A 24157-nucleotide genomic window follows, 5' to 3' on the forward strand; every position below is an offset into this window, starting at 1 on the left:
AGACCCAACACATTAAAACATAATAAAGACATCGTTCTGACCTACATGTCTGATCCAGGAAAAGGGTATAACCGCTCGCTGTAGTGCTTTTGTCTACTTGAATAAAATAAAAATCATGTAGTCGATCATTTTAAGGCATGTAGTTAACAGAACAATAACATGTTGTAACATATCTACATTGTTCTACTTTTTATTTTGCATAAATATTGGTTTTACCAAGTTGTCATACAGCAATGTGCTTTAAAGAAGTGTGATTTTTTTTTTTTTTTTGACATTTCACCATGATTAAAGGACATTTGACTATGCCTAAAAGAGGTAACACATTAGAAAAAGCTATTAGAATTCTCTTAGATGGTCTATGCCATATGCTATAATCTATATACCAAACAATATTGGTTACTGTTTATCACAGTGAGCACACACCATTGTGGATGTATGTATAAAGCATTTCATAGTTGCAGATTTGATCCTTTGCTCTTCTTTTGCACAGCAGTGTTTTAATATTTCTGTAATTTTGGTCACACTGTTCTGACACGGCATACCCCATTTACTTTTTTATCTTTACTTTTTCAGAAAATATCTCAGACGTACGACAGTATTCCTTTAAATGTACTCGTTTTAACTACGTATTCAATTAAATATTTTAGGTAATACATGTCAAAACATAACGCAGCAAATGGATCTTCGAAATATTTAGTACCGTTTAGACATTGACGTATGTGATGGTATCATCAGTTTTATAGGTAGTTGTGCTTTAAAAAATACAATTAATAAATAAATAAAACATAAAAAAAGAACAGTAAGCACTTGTTAGTTTTACCTATCTCTGTAATTAATTTTGTTCTTAGATTAGATTTGCTTTTAATTTTGTTTTGAACCATTTATCACAAAAGAATAATGTGTGTTTAAAAGTTTTATTTTAAAACACAAATATTGTAGAATGTACATTTATACATTAAAATAGTGAAGAAAAAATGGATTACATCAGAACATATAATCATTGTTTTGTGTATAGTTTTTATATTCTTTAGACTGTTATATCATTATTAATGGAATGCTGTTAATTTGCGATTATTTTCTTTTTCATCTTTTAGTCATTATTTCAATGTGTATTCAAATATGTGTTTGACATAAAAAATTATGATTATCGTTCTGATGTAATCCATTTTTTCTTCACTATTTTAATGTATAAATGTACATTCTACAATATTTGTGTTTTAAAATAAAACTTTTAAACACACATTATTCTTTTGTGATAAATGGTTCAAAACAAAATTAAAAGCAAATCTAATCTAAGAACAAAATTAATTACAGAGATAGGTAAAACTAACAAGTGCTTACTGTTCTTTTTTTATGTTTTATTTATTTATTAATTGTATTTTTTAAAGCACAACTACCTATAAAACTGATGATACCATCACATACGTCAATGTCTAAACGGTACTAAATATTTCGAAGATCCATTTGCTGCGTTATGTTTTGACATGTATTACCTAAAATATTTAATTGAATACGTAGTTAAAACGAGTACATTTAAAGGAATACTGTCGTACGTCTGAGATATTTTCTGAAAAAGTAAAGATAAAAAAGTAAATGGGGTATGCCGTGTCAGAACAGTGTGACCAAAATTACAGAAATATTAAAACACTGCTGTGCAAAAGAAGAGCAAAGGATCAAATCTGCAACTATGAAATGCTTTATACATACATCCACAATGGTGTGTGCTCACTGTGATAAACAGTAACCAATATTGTTTGGTATATAGATTATAGCATATGGCATAGACCATCTAAGAGAATTCTAATAGCTTTTTCTAATGTGTTACCTCTTTTAGGCATAGTCAAATGTCCTTTAATCATGGTGAAATGTCAAAAAAAAAAAAAAAATCACACTTCTTTAAAGCACATTGCTGTATGACAACTTGGTAAAACCAATATTTATGCAAAATAAAAAGTAGAACAATGTAGATATGTTACAACATGTTATTGTTCTGTTAACTACATGCCTTAAAATGATCGACTACATGATTTTTATTTTATTCAAGTAGACAAAAGCACTACAGCGAGCGGTTATACCCTTTTCCTGGATCAGACATGTAGGTCAGAACGATGTCTTTATTATGTTTTAATGTGTTGGGTCTGGATGAAAATATATACTTTTTCAATTAATTGACTGCTTTTTTACTATAGAAAAATAAATGTATGACATTTTTTGACTAAGACATAAATGTGTAGCTGTAAGTGTAGTATATAGATATGGTTTAAGTGTAAAAGTTTATGTTATGCATGAGAAACAGTGAGATTTACTTTTCATGTTGACTACTTTTCATCCTATGTCTTGTAACCATAGAGTAGACGGGCCAAAAAGATAAACTAAAAAGAAAAAAAAGAAAAATGAAACTTTTAGTTTTAAAGAATCTTATCTAGGTGGGTTTTAATTTGTAGAAATTTCTTTGAACACACACTTCTTGTTTGACTGCAATACCGTTCACCAAACATGGTGTTTTGCAATCCAACCTACCATTACAGTTCAGAAGAGTGGATTTTCAAAAAAGACATGTTAATTATATTCTTTTCTAATACACAGCACACACCTTTATTAAAAAATACATCTTTGTGAAATAACTTTTTTTTTTTACTACTTACTCATGCATAATTGTTAACATTTTTGCTTTAAAAAAGCATTGACCCATGTAGTTTTTCCAAACGTGTTTGCATCAGTAGTATAACATAATCACACTGACAGTGGTAAAAAAGACTTTGACACGAGTTGTAGAACCTTATGTGCACCAGAGCTTTTGCTTTATTTGAGATGGAGAATATGGATTTGAGGGTGAAAAAAAAGAAAGAAAATTTTGTTAAACACCTGATGCTGAATGATTTGAAATACATGTTTTTAAAAAAAGTCTAAAGTTGAATTTCTTAAAGGTGTTCATTGTACACTTTTGGTTTTAACATGGTTTTGTTGACAATGTCAACACTGTTAAAAACATATGAAGCCAAACAATAACAACTGTGAATTATTCTCTGATGCAGATAACTATTCTAGTGGTGAAAAATGTTTGTTTGTTTTTTTTAATTTTTTTATTTTAGGATTAATAGTGTCTTGTCCTACCAAGTTATTGTTCAGGAGGGCAATAAGGGGTGGGCTTCCCATACCGGGAGTCAAACACTAGACCATTTAGGACCTGTACTTGCATCCTAAACATTACTTTATTTTTCCTGTTTTAGAATCTCAGATTCGGCCTCCTGAGTTTCACACGGTTTTGTGCACACTTTTGCAAGCCCTTCTAACATCATAGTTGTTGAATCTGCTTGTATTGTAATGGTGTGCTTTAACACTGCTAACAAGATGGTAAGAGATAAACATTTTTTATTTTTTTTTAGCACTACCCCTTTCATATGCTAAAATCTGTTAACTGTTTGTTGGACTTTCACTTTACACTCAAAAACAATTCTTGAGATTTCATTGGGACAACCTTAATTTTTTATGTTCAACGCACATAAATTTTGTTGAGAGTGTTAAGTTAACTTAATCAATTTTTGTTGGGACAACATGTATGAATTGTGTGGAACCCTGCATTTCTTACAGTGTAGATGTTTGCAGAAAAGTAGTTGAGTCATCCCCCGGCTCTTTTAATTTGTGCTAGTTGTTGAAAAATTATATGCTGGTTAATGATTTTTTATAATACATTTTAAAGTATAATCAGTTTGTTCTGTGAATATTCACATACATTTATGTATTTCTTTCTTGTTTAGCATGATAGATGCATGTTTGGCGTATCCGGATTCCTAAAACAAATGTTTTGTTTTCTGAGTGATCCCTTAGAAACACAATAATCGTATCATAGCGTCGTACTATAGTCGTAGTCGTGTGTACACCTGTTGCTTACGTATAAAACAAAATGTAGTCCCTGCAGGTAAATTATTGAAACATGTTACTCTAAAGAATAATGTTACACATTGAAAAGTTTTTTCGATAATGAAAACATTCTAAATTTAGTTGGATTTAGAATTTAGTTGTGTTTCGTTTCGTTTCATTGTCCTCACCTACGAACATATCGCCCAACAAAACCATGTGTGCAATGTTGTCCATGATCTTGATGGATATCAAGATTGTATCTTAAGAGAAGAAAACATCATTTACAAATCAGCACATTGTAAAATAATTACAAATGTTTTTTGGGGGGTTTTTTTTTCATAGTAAATTGCACATTTTTCTAATTTACATAAGTGATTTTGTGCATGACTTTATTTTAGTTAGATATGTATGTTTTATACATAACATGGGAGATTTTAGAATGAAAATGTTTTACTAAGGCATAGCATAAATTTGTTTGCAGTTTAAAAAACCACACATGGATTTTCGCATCACAAACAATACTAGTTAGAGGTGGTAAGACATTAAAAATGTAACACATTTATTTGTGCTGCGTTCAATTGGGAAAAAAAAAAATGTTTTGTGGTCGTTCACTCTAGAATTTGGTAGTAAAGATAAAACGTCTTTTATCAGCTCTTTCACTTTATGGTAGATGTTGAAAAGATTAGTTCTTGATTAAAGGTTTTGTATAGCGTATGTTGAAGTGTGCTCACTGTTCGAAACAGACATATCTTACAGCTGTTCTTTTCTATGTTTTGGTGTGAACAATTTTTTTCAAAATTCCTCAAACAAAACTTTGATGTTCTGAGTGTACCCTCAGAAATGTAATAGTACACCATGATTGTGCCGTGGTCGCATGAGCTATACCTGTTTAATTCTAAAACAAAAATGCAAGTAAATAATTTGAAACATGTTACTCTAAAATAAGCATTCCGTTCATACATGTTTAAAAAAAAAAAAAAAAAAAAAAATTTTCATGATAAAACTTGTTAATTTTTCATAAATATATTGAAATTATTCTTGTATCTTTTCTGTAAATACAATGCTGACAGCTATCAGAAACGAGTCTTCACCTAAAAACACTGTCAAACAAAATGTGCACAGTGTTGTCCATGATCTTGATACAAATCTAGAATTAATCTAGTGCTGTAAACATAGTTTCTAAAATTAAGATTTTACAAAAGTATTTTCAAATGAATACAAAAAGATTTTTACTGTAAATTACACATCTTTACAATTTACATCAGTGTTTTGTGGACAAGAATATCGCCGTTAGATATGGGTTTAAGTGTGTATAGAACATGGGTGTGGCATATATTTGTAGGCATGTAAAATCCCATGTGAGGTTTTTAGCCCAAATATTTACGCATACAGAAGTAGGTGAAAAAACCTAACACTGTTGTACCAATTACCTACAGTTCAGTTGATCGTGACGCATAAAGCATTTTTAACACATTTTTGAAGAAAATGTTCAGTAATAAATTAATAGATTTTTTCCTGAAATTAAAGTTTGTCATAAAAACTGGGCATGATGTTTCTACTGAAGTGAGAAAAGCACTTGAAGAAAATGGTGCTGAATTTCGTTTTGAACAACAATCTAAAGTAAAACAGTTTTTTTGAAGCGGATTGACAAAAGCACCTTAATATAGTGACGTGCGATATGTTGAGGTATGCTTAAAAATCACAGTTTCCTTTTATATTTATATTCTGACATAGCGAAATGCGGTTTATGTTTGTTCCTTTTTTTAATTTACGAACTATCTGTGGGGCCAGATCAGAATGAAAGCATTTGTTAAACAATAACACAAATGTACACACAACTTGTTTTTAGTAGTTCAGTTTGCTCTACGTTGTATGTTAACTCAAAGTATTGGTAATAAAGTGTTGATGCACATATACACAAAATTGCCATCGTAAAAATCATTAATACTACCACACTGCTAATTTCACATGATCCCCATGTAAAAAGACAATATATGTAAGAGCGATATACTTGTTTGAATACTTTTGACTTTTTTTTGTTGTTGTTTTTGTTGTTATTGTTGTCGTTTTCTTGTTTATACATAGCCTCTATTGTGTGTTGTACTGATAGTACAGGGATAAAAACTGCTGAAGGTTTTGAGAAAAAACACACAAAACATGACACTTTTTCTTCTCTCCCACAGAATTTGGACTCATAGTCACCATCCAGGCACAGTAGGATGGCAGATAGGATAGATGAGGCCCTGGGTAACAGCGTTTAACCCTAAATGTTTTAAAATCAAACTATCTTTTTTTAAGAAAAAAATTAAGAATATTGCAGACACGCTGGATAGCCGGCTTTGCATGTGTATAGGCCTGTTTACAAAAAAAAAAAAAAGAAACAAAAAACTATTTACTGGCATTCTTTCATTACAAATTTGCTTACCCATTACACCCCCAACCAGCATCCCTATTGCTTACACTCACAGACTGGAAGAATCCAGATAGTCAGGAAAGGAGCACCGTCATAAAAAAAAGAATGAGATGCAACATCAAACCATACATTGCCACAATTCTAACTAGAAGTTTATCTAGCCCAAATCCGACTGAGACCCGGTTCAACTGTCAGTTTTGGAACAAGCATATTAAATCTGACTCCTAAAGCAGATACCCAAAACATTTGTTAAACAGCAAAAAAATAAATAAAAATGTAAACACAACATACTTTCAGTACATTGACATGCTAAATGTATATGTGAACTCAAAGAATTGGTTAAAAGGTCTTGATGTACATCTACAAAAATGTGGCTCAAACACACTGAGGTTGGACAAGGCAACAATGGAAATACTTGTTTGAATACTTTTTGTTTCTGCTTAATGTTTTAGTTTTTACATTAGCCTCTAGATCGTGTTGTACTGATAGTACTGAGATAAACACATGCTGATGTTCTGAGAAGGGCACACAAAACATGACACCTTTTCTTCTCCCCCACAGAAAATGGCCACAGATAGGACAGAGGCTTGAGAATCATGGTTAAACAAAACAAAAAAAAAAAAGTCAAACGACTTTTTAGGAAATGAAAAAAAAAAATGTAAAAACATCGCAAACACACCGGATAGCCAGCTTTGCATGTGTATGGACCAAATTACAAAAAACTATTTACTGCCATTTTTTCATTCTAAATTTGCTTACCCATTACACCCCCAACCTGAAACCCCACTGCTTACACTCACAGATTGGAAGGAGCAGGAATGCCAGAAGAGCGGCATAGGTTGTAAAAATGACAAACCATACACATTGCCACAAATCTAACTATACTGTAAATCTTTGCCAAAATCAGCCCGACACTTGGTTCAACTGTCAATTTGGGACAAACCGTCATAAATTCTACCACTAAGCAGGGACCCTAAGTCTGTGACCTGGGGAAAGCTGCCTGTCATTGGTCACCAGTCTTACATTCATGAAACACATTGGACAAACCATACCATAAATTATTACCATACCGTCCAAAACATACTCATAAATTATTGACATAAGGCAATAAATCATCTTGACACTGTGTGTATTATAAGACTACTGTGATTAATTTCTTTTTTAAATGAACCGTCCAGCCTGGTTTGGCATTGGGGCCATGATGGAGCCGCACTATAAATGGTTTATGTCATGGCTTTTGTCAAGCGCCTTTCCCCCGCAGCCTCACTCAGTAATTGAAAAGCCACCTCCAACGGAGGGACTGAGCGACTGTGTTTGCTGCATACAGACGACAGAGACTGAGGGGGAAAATGGTCCGACTGGGTTTTACCACCTCAGTGTGAATAGCCACTCAACAGGATTTCCAGGGACACCTGCACTGACCCATAATGACCCACCGGACTCCCTCCATCCACGCAATAATGTTTTCTGTTCAGGCCGGACGGGAGGTGGGATAACTGAATGGCGGCATGAATAACAGTGTTAATAACGAATCTCTCGCTGAGCTTTGTGTTAGTATCAGATGTGTTCATTGTGAATTTGATTTAATCTCAGAGGCAACTATTTCTGTCAGCGTGGCCTCAACGGGCATGGAAATCTCTTTTTTTTTGTTCCTCTTTCTCTGTTCTTAGCCTAAGGATTTGCTTTGCTTGCATACAGAGGGTTGTGATAAATGGTAGCATCTGCCTGCCTTCTTCACCACCTGCATTTAGATATTCTTTATAAAGGTGCTCAATGGGAAGAGGGTGGGTGTGCTGTGCACACTGCATATGGGGAAAAAAAAAATCTAATAAAATGAAATGGGGGTAATTACAATTATGTTTTTGTATAGAGGTTTGGGTGACCCGGTTACAAACAGTAGGCTGAGACAGATAGATTGTACTTTTAATTATGAACTTAACTTTAAATTGCAATCGCTTGCATGACAAACACTTGCTTTTGAGAGTATGCTGCACTATCTGTATATGTTAGCAAGATTTCTTAAACTCAGTAAGGCTGAATTTATTTGATTAAGAAAAGCAGTAAAAGTATTATTGTGAAACTGTGATTGTTTTATACTTTAAAACATATTTCTAATGCAGTTTATTCCTTTTTGATTACTTATTCTCTTGTCACGCCCTGCAGGCACAGGATGCCATATTGACAGTGTACCCCAATGTCATGGAGATGTTGGATTTTGTTTGGAAACAAAGATCGGGTTTACGTCAGAACCCAAACGTCAGGCTCATGTTCAATGTCCAACCTAAAATCAACCAAATATCATTATCTAATTATGTTACACGTAGATGTTGTGTGGACGTTATCACTGTGACATCTATCAGATGTTGGATTTGGGTCACTTTCCAAGACAACTTATAATCAACCAAATATTAACGTAATTTTATGTCATTGTTGGACGACAAAAATAACATCCTTAGACGCTGGCTGGACGTTGAATTTTGGTCACTTGACGTCATGACCTTAATCCAACCTAATATTAAAAAGTTTTATGATGTTGTGTGCCAGCTGGGATCATTCAGAAAACATTCTAATATTACAATTTACACCTCAATGACACAAATGCACCTATAACTAAATATTTTACTAAAATACGAAGTGACTAAAGTTGAAATTAATCAGTTTTTTGATAAGTGATTCATTTATTCAAATGAACCATAAGAATAAAAAAAACTGCTTGTTTGAGTATTGCCTCAGCCCATTCTTCTATAAAGCTGTGGACACAATGATGTATGATGAAAAAGCTAGAAAGTGATGTCCATTTCCCACAATAGACCGGAAAAAAAGCTCATTGATGATATTTTGAAAAGGGGAAGACTTCTTAAGCTCAGTAAGGCAAAATATATTTGGTTAGGAAATGCAGTAAAATTATTATTGTGTAATTGTGATTTTTTTAAATATATTTTAAAACATATTTCTGATGCAAATTATTCCTTTTTGATTACTTGTTCTGTTGTCACATGAACATTTAGAAATCATTCTAATATAAGGATTTACTACTCCAGAAAAAAAAAAAAAAGTTAATGTTAACTTAAATGCATAATGTTAACTCATTTCATAGTAGTAGTTGATGAATGGAAAGATAAAAAGACCAGCAATTACTAGAAAAATAAATAAATAAATAAGTATGTATGTGTATGTATATATATATATATATATATATATATATATATATATATATATATATATATATATATATATATATATATATATATATATATATATATATATATATAATTTTGTATTATTATTATTATTATTATTATTATTATCATTATTATTGCATCATTAAAGTGTACTTCTACAAGCACTTACCAAGAGAACAAATAAAAATGATCAATAATAAACAAGAGAATTAAGCACATCCTAAAAATAAGACATTTTAAGATACATGATAAACATGGCAGCATTTAAAACCCTTCTTTTAGTGTTTTACCATCTGCTCGCATCAGGACAGATTAGCATTTACATTACAAATAGCATGTGGTCACATGCACCTCTGAACAGAGTGATCGGATCACACAATGTTTCGGACATCGTTCATCATTTACACATCACCACTTCTGATCATTTCAGACTGATCTTAATTCCAGCTACAACCCTTTTTTTTCCAGTCAAGCTGCTTTGAAAGCCCACACAATGTGGAAAATGCTGCAAACATAATGCTTGACTTGACCTTAAAATCATGCCAGACGTCTGCAACCAAGAGTTACTGCCTTCTCTTCCATCCCCCACTTCCACTGACAGTACACTGTGCCCCAAATATAGCCCTCAAAAGCAGAGAAACACCGCAAGAGTTAAGAAGTTATAGAAATGGCAGCTTTCACGCCATTTAAAATCTCCCATTTCGAAGCAGGGCTTTTGAAATCCTCTATTAGTGTGCAAGTAGTGACGCACATGCCTCTATTCTGCATTAAGACACTTCTCAGAAACAATGCACATTGGCTTACTCTGCATGATTTCACAAAGAAGGACATGTTCCTGGATAAACATCTACATTACGTTGATCCTGGAACAACATTTCAATCAGCCATTTAGATTTAAGGGATAAGTTTACAGTTTATGTTAAGGTTGGGCTTACGGTATGTGCGTCTGCAACTATTAATCTCCTCTGATTTGAGGAATAATTTACAATTAGGGTTGGGTTTAGGGGTAGGGATTAGGTATGGATTACATTTTCATAAACAGCAATGGTGTTCCAGGATCAATGTACAGTAGATGTTAATCCAGAATTGCATCTTACTTTGCAAAATCACACTCAGCCAGCCGGAATTGTCTGTAATAAACACTTTAAGCAAAACAAACTATTTGCCAGAGATTTGAGAAAGAGCGCATGAAATAAAGTAACTCAGAGTCAAATTACTTCAGTACATATATGCACGGTATGTAACAAGTCGCATAACGTGAAGGAAAGAATGATGCAATTCATAAGCAATGGTTTTTACACTCTGTAGGCAGCTCAGTCAGTGCTTTATCACTTCCATACACTCCTTCCTGAGCCATTCAAACAGACATCTGTCAGGTCAACAATCACGCGAGTGGGCATCAAAGAAAAGATGGTTTGCTCTGGGGTAAGAGGAGCACACGGAAGGTGAATGGGCGAAGAAAAAAGGGATTGTGCACATGGGAACAGGTCTTCCCAGCATAAACTGAAAGGGAGTGTTTTACATGACAGTTGAAGGAAGTACAGCGTGTTTGCTCTTCTTGTGAGTGGTGGGCTGATTTGTATGGAGGGTGGTCTTAGGGCCCCCTGTACAGCACACTGTCCGGGTTGCTCAGCAGGGGCCGGGCTCCTCCATTACAAGCCGGTTTGGTTTTACGACGCCAGGCTAACTGTCATGTTAATGAACGCCTTGCTGGCCTTCACGAGCCCTGTGTCCTTGTGGAAGTGACAAGCAGTGCACAGCCCTTTACCGTTCTCACTGAAAAGGCCATTACATCTCTTCTCCTCCAACAGTTGTAGTGCTAATGTTTAACAGCCTAATTAGAAAGGGAAGCGGAGGCTTTTCTTTAAGGACTGTCCACCCATGGGCCACCCACAATGTCAGGCAGCTGGAAATAATTTCTGCCTTACTGTAACCTACAAAGCCCGGCAAACAGGGGTCAACAGGATGCGGACACCCCTGCGTTAAATTATAACAATTAAAACCTCAGGCTGGATGAGTCCCTGAGGTCCCGAACTATTTACTACAGAGCTTGTCCGTGACAGAAAGAGGTCTAAAAAGAGCCTTCCTGACATAACGGAATTTACAGAGGTGTGAAATTAACTGCGATTTAGGCATTGCAGTGATCCAGGCACACCTAAAACACCTTAATGTGTTTTCCTAATGCACAATGTGTGAGTGAGGACTAATACGGAGAGGTTATACGGCAATGGAGAGATGCTGCTTTAAAGACAAACAGGCCTAACACTGGTATGACAATATCTGTGCTTTAGAGGTAGCACTGCAACGCTGCAGATTGCTGAGGCTGCTGGATATAGGGGTGTGAATGAGTTTACTGAAGCAAACTTACATTGACAAGCACTAAACTAAAACGTCCTACTAGATGGAGAGACAAACACTCAAGTTTTTCATGCATTTCTTTCCATCTATTGTTTTTATTACAGTATTTATCATTTAATTTCCTTCATTTTCTTGTCGGCCTAGTCCCTTTATTAATCTGGGGTCGCCACAGCGGAATGAACCGCCAACTTATCCAGCAAGTTTTTACACAGCGGATCCCCTTCCAGCGCAACCCATCTCTGGGAAACATTCACATACACTCATTCACACACACACACTCATACACTACGGACAGTTTAGCCTACTCAATTCACCTGTACCGCTTGTCTTTGGACTGTGGGGGAAACCGGAGCACCCGGAGGAAACCCACGGGAAAGCAGGGAGAACATACAAACTCCACACAGAAACGCCAACTGAGCCGAGGCACGAACCAGCGACCTTCCTGCTGTGGGGCGAACGTGCTACCCACTGCGCCACCCCTACAATATTTATCATCTAAAATATTTACTATATATTTACACAGTTTTCACAGAAATAATGCTATTAATAGTAACACTTTACAGCATGATTCAATTTGTTAGCATTATTTCAATATCAGTCATTGCAAACTAACAACCAACCAAATGAATACATGGAATTGTGAGGCATGTATTATTTTTAGTTAATGTTAATTCCAGCATTTACTAATGCATTATTAAAAATCTTTTTGTTTCTGTTTTATCAGCTATATCTAGGGCAAGACAGAATCTGAAGACATTTTTTGTATTTCTGCGGAAAAAATTGTAAAAATTCCGTGCATTTATGCAGGATCATTTTGGGAGTGTCGTAACTAAAAACTTAACATATGAAATAAAAAATAACATACATTTTTAACATTTAATTAGTGTTTACAATGCAAATCCAATTATATCCACTTAATTGGTAAACAAAGTAAGTCTCTCATATAATATCTCTACTAAAAGACAGGACATATTACTTTACAAACTGTATTGTAAATGAATCATATGAACATTTAATACTTAATAATTTAATTGTTATTATACATTTAATAATACTATAATTAAATCACCAATAAATTTAGCAAAATTTATTAAAAAACTGCATAAACATAAATTAATACCCATTTAGACATGTAAATACATACACTTAATGATGGGCTAAAAATCTGCAATGATCGGTTGATTTCTGTGCACAGATTCCATGTGAGCCTAGCTATACTGTATCTAATACTTGATGTCATTTAATGGAGTTCAGTAAATTCAATTTCATCTTTATTACTTTAGCAATTATTACAATATAGATTGTGTCAAAGCAGCTAAACATAGATGAAGTTCTAGTCATTTAAAACTGCTTCGGTTCAATTGTCAAAGTTCAGTTTAGTTTAGTTTAGTTAAGTGTAATGCGAATGAACATCACCAAATCATAATGAGTAATGAACATTGCTAAATCATTTTAGAACAACAAACATATTGCTCATTGATAACTGATATTTGTAAATAAATTAACCAGAAATAAACAGATGAAGTGTTACCCAAACAAATGCCAGTCAAATTCTTGGTATATTTGGTCCAGGAGAGCTGGGTATCCTAAAGAGTTTAGCTCCTACCCTAATCAAAAACACCAGAACCAGATAATAAAGCTCTTGCTAGGTATGCTAGAAACTTCCTGGCAGGTGTGTTGAAGCAAGTTGGAGCTAAACTATGCAGGACACCGGCCCTCCAGGACTGAGTTTGGACATCCCTGGTCTAAATATTTTCTAAATTATATATAAACTTAAACAGAACCATATTTAACTCTTTGAGTGCCTGCACTACATTTAAATAATGGTATAAACACAGTATTGTCTGTTTACGAAAAATCAAGCAAACATAATCCTGTTGGACTACTACACATTGGTTTGATTTTGGTTTTATTGTAAAGAAAAAAAAAAGAAAACATGTTATATATATATATTTTTATTTCCATAAACCAACATATCAACCATTTGGTAGAGGTTGATATTTTAGAAATAATGGGATGTGATGTTGAGTGTGTTATGCATTAAGTGCGTTAAATAGTGACATTAGGAGTTAAGAAATGCAATATTTTTTTTTTCTTCTTGGTGGGAAAGTTAAAGGGATAAAGGATACATTGTATAAAATTTACTCAAAGAAAATTTACTTCTAAAATACCAGAAACCAGTTGTTTTCATAAATTTAGTATGTATTTATATTAATTTCAAAATAGACCGAAACAAGTTAAAATGTAACTGCTGCAGAAGCACATTTCTATGCTTTAATTAAATCAAATAAATCAATATATCTTTGGAAATCTTTTTATAAACATGTCTATAAACTTTGACCACTTGTTAAAACTTTGTGCTTTGAAGCTGGTTGAGGTTAGACGCTGGTCAGTAAGAAGCGTCTGCCTGCTGGTCTCTAAGATCTTGCCGGCAAGCCTGAGACTGAATCCGCCATTGTGGCTGCCTGATAAAGAGATTAGGGCACTGTGAAAGGAGGCGGGACAGCATCGCCGTGCATCTGAGATGCTTAGCTGAAAGGCCCATTGTAGGCCCAGTACACATCCTGCCTTCCCAGAGTACTTGACAACCAAAACAGCCAACAACAGAATTCCTGTGTCAAACAAAACGCTCCTTGTCTACCCAAAGGTTTATCTGCCTCATTTACAAATCTATGCCTTTGTGACCAAACCGCTTCCCATTAACCCAGCCACTAGAAGCAGAACTAAATAAATTATTCACTCGTTCCATGCTATTTTTGTTGATCTCAGGGTTAAAAAAGAAAATGACACAAATAACGTTTAGTAAGATGGACCGACTGAATGCCTTTCTCTTTAAAAATGTGAAAAGGAAAGGAAAAAAATCAGCATCCGGGAACATATGCTGAGACTGTCCCACTACTATTGAGCGCTTTTCCCTTTATAAGCCTTAAAAATTTGATTAGCATATCAGAGATTATGCATTATACTGTACAGAGCACCAGATGTTCCAATCCATTTGAATTCATACATATTTTCTTTCTTTCTTTCTTTCTTTATTTCTTTCTTTCTTTCTTTCTTTCTTTCTTTTTTTCTTTCTTTCTTTCTTTCTTTCTTTCTTTCTTTCTTTCTTTCTTTCTTTCTTTCTTTCTTTCTTTCTTCTATTAAAATAATAAATAATAATAATAATTATCCATCCTTATTGATTTAGTTGCAATTTCCCTTGGAGGAAACGAGCTCTTCAGATAGTTAAATTTAGATAAATGCATGTAATCAATCATCCATCTTGTCCTATTATAATTCCCTGAAAAACCAAGAGGTATAATAGAGAGAATAATATCATTTACATATCTTTTCAAGACCTCAGATGCTGGCAGAGAAAAGGCCGCATCACAGCCTGAATCTGGAGCTCTGCGATTGGCTTAAAGTAAACAAAATTACTGATTACAAACCCGTGGGATTATTTTTGCAGCATAATTCATTCGAGACAGATTGCCATCCAAAAGTTAATATGAGACCTTGAAGATCACGGATACATGGCTACGAATGCCAAGGACCGCAGAAGGTTATCAGTGGCGTACTTGTTAAAGTCCCGACAGTGCAAGCTCAATTTATTCTACTTATTACGTATAAACACAAAAATTGGAAGCCTTTATCCGTATCTCTCATCTGAAATGTTGGCCCACCAGGTTATTCAACAAATTCTTTTATCTTCCACATCATCTGCTCCATAAACCTAGTTTTCTTTCACCATTTGGGAGTTGCAGCCTTTCCCCCGTGCTCTTTTGGTAACTGAGTTGTAATTGGCCTGCTTGTTATTCACTGTTGACAAAGCCCCAGTGCTGCTAGATTTGGACCCCCTTGTTTTCTCTGAGTGAACCAGCCAAACGCTAGCATTGTGGCCAGGTCTTTAGAGAAGGCTGCCCATCAGATGGTCAGTGGGATGGAACATAGCCTGATTCTTCACACATCATTGTGTCAGCTTAGGGATTAAAGGGATGAATATTTAAGCGAGGCCACCAAAATGGCCAGGATCTCACAAAACCCAAGCGCTAAGTCCAGAAGGTGATGAGTTATGTCTCTCTTCATATCTGCCAAAAGAAATGACCATGTCCTTTGAGGCCAAGAAAGGAACAAAAAGAATTACAAAGCAAACAAAAAGCTCTGCTGAAAGAAAAACATCCTGTGCGGCCATCCAAAACCATACACATCACACGTGTCAGATTCATTTTGTTTTGAAAGATTTTCGGTGTCTTTCATCAGATAAGAAGAAAAAAAAAAAGCAACAGGAGGAGGGGTTGAGTGACAGAAAAAAGGCTGATGAGGTGGTAATATAACATGGAAAAAGCTCAGGCTATGGATGAGTAGAGGCCAAGGCTCTGAGATGAATTCTGGCGGAGATAGAGGGAGCAAAAGAGTGGGCAGTGATGAAGAGAAATAAGAGATGACTGACTGAGATAGACGGGGGAAAGTTCAGTCTCTTTTCTCACACAGCTCGTCTGACATTTACAGGGCCGGTTTGAAGGAAAGAAGCTGGAGGAAGCTCTTGACCTCCACTTCATTACAAGCCCAAAAGACCCTCCACCACATTAAATATTGAGAATAGGTGAGGCAGCAGCTCTAAGGAAATACAACAGACCAAAAGGACAGCGAGCAATAAGAGATGCATTGAACTGTGAGAACAGCAATGCACTTTCCCTCTCTCTCTTTCCCTCTCTACAGCAAACTTAAAATCCAATTTCATGCCTCATGTCTTAAAGTGAGCTAATTTTAAGAGATTTCCTTTCACTATTTTTTGTTTCTGCGTATCAACAATCTGCAGCCATATTCATTACCATTAAGTAGGAAACAATAAGCCACTTGAACGGTGCTACCAAAACTAGTGTGATAGGGTAGCGATTGCAAAGCATAAGAGACAAGTAGCTCCGGATACAAATACCAGGTATTAGCCATTGTCATCATGAGTGACATTCTATGTTCTTTTCCAATTGTTCTGGGATAGTGAGGCGACAAATGCATATTTAAAAACAGAATTTCTGTGACAACCCTATTACATGTTGAGCGAAATTGCAACGATCAGATTCTTGAGAGTCAAGGTGTGTTCGCTATCATTTCATTACATTCCGAGACTTAATTAGACAAAAGAACAATGAGTATACATAGCAGGGAAAAGTTTAATTGCATCAAATTGTGCATTGCCAATAGCACAGTGAAGGAGAAAAGAGAGAGAGAGAGTTGGAGTTAGTATTAGTGTATTATGCAAATGCATCACCATATGCCACCAGATAATGAACCCAGAGCACTTAACGCTCTGATTGCGGGCTATGGGTGATCTGTAAATTAAAAGATGTTAGTTCACTTTCAGAAGGAGCAGGAGGGGGTATTTGTGATCCATTTGTGCCAGTGTGCTCTTTCTGATTGGTCTGCGAGGAACTCATCTCGCGCTCGTTTTCTTCACTGCCTCGAATATTAGTGTGCATTGTGACTACGCTGGGCTTAAACAGAGGGAACCCAACAATTAGCTTTATTGCAGATGCAAAGAAGGAGTAATGGAGCGTGTCATTGCAGATCAGTTCATCCTCCCACCCCTTTCCCACTCCAAAAGGAAAAGTTGCAAACCTGTGCATAGCAACACTAACCAGGTGGATGGTATCTGGGCTCACAAATAACGTGCTTGTTTCCTTACAGGAATTCATGGAGCGACAGGAACAACTAATGCATAAAAACCATATTCATGTTTTCATCCATGTGTGAGGTACGTGGGGAATATGAGATTCCTGTGCTTCCGGTATATCTGACCCATCACATCTGTATTATCAGTGGTATTACGTCTGGAATTCAAATTGAGAGGATTAAAAAAAGAGAGCGAGAGAGAGGGAGGAAGTACTGAAGCACTTCTGTCACAGGATATATTATAAAAGAAAAGGTTACATGTCTCATGTCTAATTGTGCTGTGTGGAAATGGGTTCAGCATAATGCTATCTGCTGTTTTGCGGCTGAGCAAGCCTGAGAGAAGAATCAGGCCCATTACTGGCCATACACCTTAGCCATATCACTTATGAGCAGTGCTTTCTTTCTAAAGGTCAGCTCTATGAAAACACAGCTATTGGATTAATTTTAGCGGAAAAATGCAAAAGAATGTAAAAAGAAAGGATATATACATATACATAGAATTCCTATATAAAACTTGGTTGTATAACAAAAACAGAGCTAATTATGAATATATATGAATATTCATACCTGACAGGTAATACCAGTTCTAAATGCAATAGACAAATTTATGAAGAAATTATCTCTTTGTATTTAAAATAATTCATTTAATAAAGTGTTGTAATATTTAATGAATCCAATATAATTCAAATTCAATAAAAAAAGGTCGGGAGTGGGTTTCTTCAATTTTAAAAATGTTAGTAATTTATTATATACAAATGAATGATTCGATAAACAGAATTCAGGTATACTCAATGCAATCAGGAGGTGTGTAACAATTTAAATTTCCTGACTCCAGCATTTATCCACAACTGATATAAACAGGTGGAGTTAAGTGGAATTTGTCACTTGTCAATCATTCTCCAGTCCTCATTCAGTCGCACCCATACATACTTCCTCTTTTTCTATAAATTCTCTGCACAACATTAAAAGCATTAGACTTCTCAACTGCAAATATTCTGTGTTCAGTTTCAACCCATCTCTGCTCACAGGAAGTTTTAGACTATTAGACCTTTGCATTTCTATCAGCTTAATCTACTTCTGCAAAAAATGGTTCATTAGTATGCAAGGCATTTCACACTCAGAGAAGTTTGGTTACACTGTAAAAACTACAGGGTTCCACATAACTCATTCATGTTTTTCCAACATAAATCAATTAACTTTTAACAATTTTAACAAATTCATGTGGATTAAACATAAAAAAATATGTTGTCCCAATGAAATCTCAAGAACTGTTATTTCAGCTTATTATAAATAAGTAGTATGAACAAGAAAAAAAAAGGTTTTTTGAGTGTAATATATCACATTACGCAATGCAAATATTTAATGAAAAGTAAAAGAGACAACAGAAACAATAAAAAAATATATATAATTCCTTTTTTCTACAAAATTTCACCCAAAAAAAAGCTAGCTGGACTGCACCAATGCAGTTGAATCATTTGCAAATATGTGGTGTACATTATCTATGTAAAGTCATTCATAAAAGAATACAGAGTACAACCGTCAAAAAAGGATAAGTTACATCATGGTCTTCAAAGGCTAAAGTTTTTTAAGGAGTATGATGATATAGTGCTAGATCAAAGAGTGGTCCTGACATCAGGAAAAAAAAGGATTTCCAAACTACTTTGACATAAATCTACTTGGCCTGTCACACTCCAGGCCATACAGAGCAAATAAGGAATATTAACAGTGAAGCCTAGTAAAAACCAGCATGCCATACTCTTGACAGGCAAATTCACAAAATATTCCAGTGTTTTCATTCATAGTCCAATTCATTTTGCAGAGCATCACTTTTAACTGACCAATATTTAACGTGAGATCACATATCATGCCAAATCCCATCAAACACCAAACTGCAACTGACACATTGTGGTTGATCATCTTACGCATATCAGTTCATCCTCATATATCTCTATGATCCTCTCAGGTAGCTATCATTCATTAGACATCTTTCCTGAGATTTGGAAAGATGAGTGGTGTTTGTCACTGCACCGCCTTGTAAAGCGTGGCATTACAAGAAGGAATAAAAGAGAATCACCCCCTGCTCTAAAAGTTAGCATATAAAAGGGTGTATGATTTTATGCTTTGCTAATTGCTCCTCATAAGGGTGAATGGATGTATTCCACGCACCCACGCAGTGATTAGTACAACCACGTTCAGCATGAAGGCTGCTTTGTATAAATGAAGCTATAATTCTGCTCTGTGTCAAATACTCTATTAATAATTCTTTGAGGGGAATTTTTAAAAACGAATGCATCCAATTTATCCTCCTGTTGCCATATTTTAATTGCACTCTCTTCATAACTCTCTGAAAAAGCCACTTTACAGTGGAAGATGTGTCCCTTATGAGTCCACAACTATCAAAAAACTCACAAAAAGCATCTGCCAAATGACTAAATGTTAAAAGACAAATCAAATGAAGCATTTTTATCAATCTGCATGAGGGATTCCCAATCTAATCACTAGAATAGTCTAGGGTTCTCATTTAGCGCCACCAGTTGGAAAATGTTATTAATGTGTTGCAAGGTCACTAACAGATGGCACAAAATTCCTGCACTGGAAACAGTTGGCACGAACAACTTGGCCCTGTCCAAGTACCGGTATAATCATCATTATTCTGCGCCTGAGTAGAAACCATCTCAATGAGACCATAATACCGAGGTGGCTGCCAGCAGAATTTAGAAAGACATTTTTTCATGGATTAACGTGACTGAATATATCCAGTTTTGATGATTAATTTAGCTATATTCCAACTAAATCAAAGCTCTGTTTGTATGATCACAACTTAATTTTGCATTCCAAACACTTGCTTTAATGACACCTGAACTGAAATGCTCCCTCGCATAATATGGACTAATCAGATGACCTTACACAATCTGTTCTTTTCCTTTAGTTGAACATTAAACTCAGCACAGACATCATGCTGCCTTGTTTAGATGTGGCTGGTGCTGAAAAAAAGGCTCCCTGAAAAGCTTCACCAGTCACCATAACAAATGATTTTATTTGTTGAAAATGACTGAGTCTCTTCCTCTATCGACCCGCAGTGATGTGGGACTGGAGCAGCGCGGCACCCAACACAATGCGAGAGCAAGATACCGGGGCTTCATTTTTTCTCCCTGCACACAACTCCAAGGTGGTAATGTGACACCAAAGGTAACAGAAGCCACTGACTAGAAAGATGTTAATCCTGACAAAGTGCCACAGCATTAGCCAGAGCCTCTGCTAGATTGAATTCTGCATCCCTGGGGAGCATGAGCAACACAGACGGTGGCGCTCAATCTTTTTGAGTGGCCCTCGGAGACAAAACTGTGGTAAGCAAACTGGGCCAGGGCTGAAAAGAACAACAGCACCCTCTATTGAACGCATGCGATGGTACACTGTTCTCTTATTATCATTATTATTATTATTATTATTATTATTATTATTAGCTTGTATATTTATTTATTAAACCTTTTTTATGCATTAACATATGGTTGTTGAGATAAGGAACACTTAATTTATAAATTGATTAATAGTTGTTGCTAGGCCTATATCTAAAAACTGCCACAAAGTCAAAGTCATCAATGATCATAAAGTCTGATAAACAGCACATACTAAGTACAATTATTGTCAAATTTGCAATGCTTAGCAAAATATGAATTCATTTATGATCATTTTGTAGAAGCCACAAAATGTCCAACGTCAACAGTTTAACCCAAACACACTCATCATCTCATTACTAAATCACTCTCTGTCTTGACTAGTTCTTCAAATCCTACAGAGGAAACACGGAGCTGATATTGTTCATAAAGGGTTTGTGTAATGATTCACGGTGTGAATCTCACAGTGGGGGGTATATGACTGTTTTTATGCCCGGGGTTGTGCTCTCTCACCACCCGCACGACTCCTCCATTCCCCACCGTGAATGCTGAAGCGTTTGTGGATACATTTCAGCGACAGGCGACGCGCATTCCCCTATTCACTCCAAAACTCGTGATGGAAGAAAAAGCTCCATTACTTGTGGTAAAATGGTACTTTAAAAATCACGTTAATATATTAAGACATATGTAAACAAACAAGAGACCCAATGCCTGCACAGTGCACCAGATGGAATCGTTATTATGGATTTTAGGCTATTGCAGCTGAATGCAAAGTTGTGCCCAACAATCTCAATAATCGACCAAAATATTCTAAAAAAAAAAAAAAAAAAAAAAACAAGCCACGTAATCCAGTAGAAAACTAATAACGTTAAAAAAAAATTAAAAATGATGGTATTTCTTCACTGCGATATGCACTACAAAATATATTTCATAACATTTTTTTTTCTCAGACTCATTGCATCTCCACAACGTCGTGCTCATAATCGTGAAGAGAGCAGCTCCAAACTAAAAGTTGAGCTACTCACTGAGCCATGAGCAAGAGCTCAACGGTCCAGCAAACTGTCCACGAAAGCAAATCGCTCCTCTTAATGCCAACCGAATAGCGCTCAAATTTACCACAGACTAAAAAAATTGCGTACCTCCCAATAGGTGTGCATCCACTGCAAATGATCTGTCTGCTGAGAAATGAATAAAAGCTTAGGTGAGAACGGCTGACCTGTCCTTTCATTCATCTGAAGACAGCTCTTTGCATTTCATCCTTCATATATAATGCGCATTTGAGTCGTAAACAGCATCATCACTTCCTACCTTTGGTCACTTTCAGACACGACACCGGCTGTCCAGTGATGGTCCCAAAGGCGGCTAAAAGGCAGCCACTTCTTCTTTCTGACCAACAATCAACATCCAACAAGAGCAGTCAGTGTATTAGCACTCCAGACGCACGGTGCTCCTTGCCAAAGTCCTTTCCGAAAATTGAAGGAAATAGAAAAAGCCCACTGAAATTATTTTCTCTCTATTCCTCGTTTAAGTAAGAAGCGAAGGCAACTGTTAAATGGAGACTGATGATATAAAACTGAGGTATGTCCACGATCAGTCAGGTGCAGCTGCTGCTTTTGCGCGCACGTTCGCTCCGCTTCTCCAGCAGCGGGAATGATGATGCCCGGTGCGTTGTAACGCAAGCTGGATGTGTGTGCGCGCGTGTGTGTGTCTTACCGCCGGTGACTGTGTCGAGTCAACCCTCCTTCTATCCCTGCCTTTCCAGATGGAAGCAGTTTCTCATCTGTCCTGTCGTGCGGTCCCATCTGAAGCGAGCGGCCAACGCAACTGTTAAACCGGCCTCTAAAATCCTCCTCCAATCAAAACAGGCGGATGAAAGCTGAGCCCCCGCTGGGGAATGAAAAACACTCGTCTCAATCAAAGAAAATAGTATAGAAATAAAAAGCAACAAAGTTATCACACAGAAATTCAGCTTTAAAGCGAATGAGGTACTTTAAAAGAATCTATAACATTAATTTTAATCTCGTTCTCCCATCTGAACTTTGTTGTATCTAGCTGCACTTGTGAAAACTGGGAAGTGCTCTAATATCGTCTGTAACGTAGTATATATTATATAATTTTGTTTTCGTAAACAGACCTGTAGCCAGCTTATTAAAATAGTTTTGGACCTTTTGTTATTTGCCTCATTTTCTATTTAATTATGAGATTTAAATACTGCATTTTAGTGACATTTTAAGCACTTTATTTCGGGATTTGCTTGATGTATCATAATATTTCCTACAAATTTGGCAAATATGCTATTTTACTATTTTAGGTGTTTATTTACAAATGTGCGTTTAAATTGTAATTTTTATATTACAGTTTTATAAATAATATTGAGATTAGGATTGTAAATAAAAAAATAGAAAATAAATATGAAAGAATACATATTTTTAAATATAATTTTATTACCATTTATCATTAAATTATTTTTTAAGGATCTGTTAAAACTTGTTTTAAATTAAAAACTGAAGCCTATATGCAAATTACAACATGGCCAGTACATTTAGTTTCATTTAAGTCAGAAGTTTCAAAATTTATGATAGCACAGAAGTCAAACATGGAATAAATGAGCTCATATAGGTGACCAATTTTGGACCTTTGTCGGTGAGGGGTGAGTCTTTCGAAGCACCCCCCATCCCCTACAGACCTGATATAATATCTACTCTGTTTTATGATAACTTCAAAAACTGTATGTTATTGTGATTATGTTATTATATTATGTTATTATTTTATTATTTTTAAACAATGATAGATTAATTTATTGTGTTCATAAATTTTATTAACAATACTGTAATTTTTTTCTCTCGTGATTTAACGGTAAAATACTGGCAGCAGGTTTCCAGCAGTGAACCATAATCATGTCATTGACTTTAATAAAACAAATAAATAAATAAATAATAATAATAATAATTTATTTATTCATTCATTCATTTAAATTAAATAACCATTAATTTGTTTATTCATTTGTTTGTTTGTTTGTTTGTTTATGTATTTGTTTGATTATTTGTTTGTTTGTCTGTTTTTTTATTTGTTTGTTTGTTATACAGGTCAATAATGCAGACAGTTATTAACCATTTGCATGAACAAACAATCTTTCTTTCTTTCTTTCTTTCTTTCTTTCTTTCTTTCTTTCTTTCTTTCTTTCTTTCTTTCTTTCTTTCTTTCTTTCTTTCTTTCCTGAAAGTTGTGGAAAATGTGCAAATTTGTGCCACAAAACGTATAAGATAAGAGTAATATGAAATACAAAAACAAAAATGAAA

The 24157-nt window shown here is 35.2% G+C and overlaps 1 protein-coding gene across 3 annotated transcripts in view; it reads right to left on the reverse strand.

The window, feature by feature from the left end:
• cdh11 (cadherin 11, type 2, OB-cadherin (osteoblast)) overlaps positions 1–22662 on the reverse strand; it is a 90827-nt gene extending 68165 nt beyond the window's left edge. The window contains exons 1-2 of one of the 3 annotated variants that reach the window (XM_087258789.1): positions 22167–22662; positions 21998–22036 (exon numbers count right to left, since the gene is read on the reverse strand). The gene's annotated coding sequence lies outside the window, so the exon portion shown is untranslated. The remainder of the gene's footprint in view (positions 1–21997; positions 22037–22166) is intronic. The other 2 variants (XM_087258790.1, XM_087258788.1) reach the window with 2 other exon arrangements.
• Positions 22663–24157: the final 1495 nt, after the last annotated feature.

The sequence above is a fragment of the Danio rerio genome, chromosome 7, assembly GCF_052040795.2.
Source record: "Danio rerio strain M-AB ecotype USA chromosome 7, GRCz13ab, whole genome shotgun sequence".
Taxonomy (NCBI): Eukaryota; Metazoa; Chordata; class Actinopteri; order Cypriniformes; family Danionidae; genus Danio; species Danio rerio.